Below are 3,104 nucleotides of genomic sequence, written 5' to 3' on the forward strand. Positions count from 1 at the left end.
GTTGATTGACTGCAGAAAGGAATGTCCGAATAAGGAAAAAGGTAACTGATAAATCCATGATACTCCGGCAACAATTACAGTACACAGAGAGCATTTTGCACAAGGAAATTTACCTTTGAGATTTACCTTTCATTCTTCAAAACATACAAATTAACAACAATTGACACAATTGTCAAATTTAAAATTTATATAAATAATGATTATGGAAATATTTTTTGTTAACAAGTACCTTTCCCTACAGGGCACTTTCTTACACTAATCTCATTTAACCCATAGGTAGTTTGGTAGGTCACAGATTACTAGGGCAGTTTTACAGCTAAAGACATAAAATCTTTGAGCCTTGCCTTGCGCGGCATTATTTGACTAGTAAACTAAGATGTTGGAAGTACATTAAGTGCTCTCAGGGTTGCGGAACAGTTAAGTGGTGCCACTACAATCCCACAAAGGATTTGGACCCAGGGTTGTGTGACAGGGAGTCTGATTTTCAGTGGGATAGTGAAGACATTGCGAAAAATGGGCAGGGAGGATTGCATTTGAGTTTTAGCTAGAAGGCTGCCTCCAAGACAGAACAAGGAGAAAGGGTATTACAGTTGCCCCTTGTTAACTTATTGAGAATATTAACTATATTCTGAAAGGTATTATCCTTGAAAAATTTGGGGGACTTAAAGTGTTCATTCAGAGATTTCCAGCTTGCAGTCATCAAAAAGATTAAGCTATGAAAAATTCACTGTCTTCTCTAAGCTTATATAGACTTTTCTATTTCAAGCACAACCCTAGAAACATATAGTATATTACAATGATGAAACGAAGCTGTGTTTTATCACCTATTAAAAAACACAGGTATTATGGAGAAGGCACTCTGGGCCACAGGATTTTTGAGTGGAGAAGAAGAGAGAATTGAGACTTCCCTCGTAACTTTTCTGTATGAGAAAGTTTGTTAACCAGGTAGGTGATTTATCTTGAAAGAAATTCAAGTAGCTTGCTATGAAAATCACTAAATTTCAGCAACATATTGTTATGCTTTGGGACCACTTTGAGGACAAGAGTTTTGACATTGTTTTCAATCCTGAACTAATAGACCACACCCTTAGACCACTGAAAGCTTTCAATTTTGGAATAAAAGAAAAAAGTACAAATGAGCCTTGATAGAGAGAGTGCCAACCAGAAAAGACAATTGTTCCTATGTAGGTCCTGGGGCAGTTGTGGCAACCAGGCAGTTAGAAAAAAAAATTTGTGAAGCGTTCCCTTTAGCAAACACTTAAGTGCTAAAATGGAACCATGTGCTTATTTCATTCTCAGAATAGCCTTGTGGGGTAAATGTGAGGCTTAGATGGTGACATAACTCGCTGAGGGTTGCACCATTTGTAGGTAGCAGTGGGATTTGAGCCCAGATTCTGTGATTCCAGAACTCTTATTCTTTTGACTACTACACTTGTAACTCCCCAAATGACTTCAGTTAACTGGATCTTGAATCACAAGGATCTTCTTTCATTTTTCAGGCATGTACTGATTGCTTCAGGTTGAAGAATAGGCCATGAGAATGGAGGAAGTATTAGTACCATGTTCACCCACATTGTGCAGGGTGGAATGAGTAGGATTCACTCTGGAGACGTGGATTCAACTGCTGGCCCTGCCATCGACTAGTTGAGGGCTTTGGGCAAGGTTTGCCTTTGTGAGCCTCTGTGTATTTGTCTGTGAAGTGGGCATGATATTTAACTCCCAGAAATGCTATACATTTTCAAATATCAAATGTAACAAAGCATTTTATAAATTGTAAAATGCCATGCAAATATTAGCTTCTGTCACTTGCACAGGAGCCTCTTTGAGTATGGCACTGAGTTTGCAGCCAGCTGGCCATAAAGATGCCAAACATGCAGGCATGGGAAGCTTTCCTCTACTGTTTAGCATTGTGCCTCAACTGTGAAATTGCTGAGGAGGGCATGGGAGACAAGTTTGTTGATAGGTGTAGGACCCCAGTGAGGGGCCAGGACAGGAATTCAGGCACATCTGTGTGGCACACACAAGCACGTTCCCTCCACTCTCTCTTGGCTTTCTCTCGTGTCCTTAACCACCTCTTCTCCTCAATTTGCCAAAAGCCATGCAAGCAAACAACAATTAGCAAAGAGGAATAAAGAGACATTGGAGATGATCACAGAATGACTTCATACCCCTATTTAGAAATTGCACTAAATCATGCTCAGAGAAACTCATTCTCAGCTGTAGACACTTAGAATGTTCTCCCGAGTGGCTAAATAAACTAATCTTACCTGCAGAAATACTGCACTCGGGTAGCACGGGCGTCCTCACAGGGGCTGAAGCAAACAGCACTCGTGTCAGTAGCTAGAAGCTCGCTCTTAAATAACTTTGGGTTTACTATTTTTCAACTGAAATTACTATTTCACAACTTCTGAGATCTCTCGATGTGCAAGATAAAGGCGTGTCAACCGTGAGAATTTCCCTGGGCTTCACCTATGTTTTCATTAGTGCAATATATGGTATACAGCCTGCACTTTCAACTCCCACAGTGGCCTGTAGTAGAGGTATGTCCTGTGACATAATTTATAGGCATAACACTTGCCATTATGTCAGGCTTCCCGTGGGTATCCTGAAATCTTTATTTCTACATTGAGGACATAAACACTTCCTTAGTTCTGTTAGGAAAATGTGAAACACAGTTGCAGTGTCATCTAAACAATTTGATTGTCAGGATACATATTTTCTCCCAATTTGTATTATGAAAACTTACCAATACAGAAAACTTTGGGAAATGGCACATAAATGTTCTAAGAACCCAGACTTGAACCAAGCAGTCAAGCCAAACATTTTACCTTCTTTTTTTTTTTGAGATGGAGTCTCGCTCTGTCACCAGGCTGGAGTGCAGTGGCATGATCTTGGCTCACTGCAGCCTCCACCACCCGGGTTCAAGCGATTCTCCTGCCTCAGCCTCCTGAGTAGTTGGGACTGTAGGCACACGCCACCACACCCAGCTAATTTCTTGTATTTTTAGTAGAGACAGAGTTTCACCATGTTGGCCAGGATGGTCTCAATCTCCTGACTTCATGATCTGTCCACCTTGGCCTCCCAAAGTGCTGGGATTACAGGTG

Source organism: Mandrillus leucophaeus, unplaced genomic scaffold, assembly GCF_000951045.1.
Source record: "Mandrillus leucophaeus isolate KB7577 unplaced genomic scaffold, Mleu.le_1.0 Scaffold542, whole genome shotgun sequence".
In the NCBI taxonomy this organism is placed as follows: Eukaryota; Metazoa; Chordata; class Mammalia; order Primates; family Cercopithecidae; genus Mandrillus; species Mandrillus leucophaeus.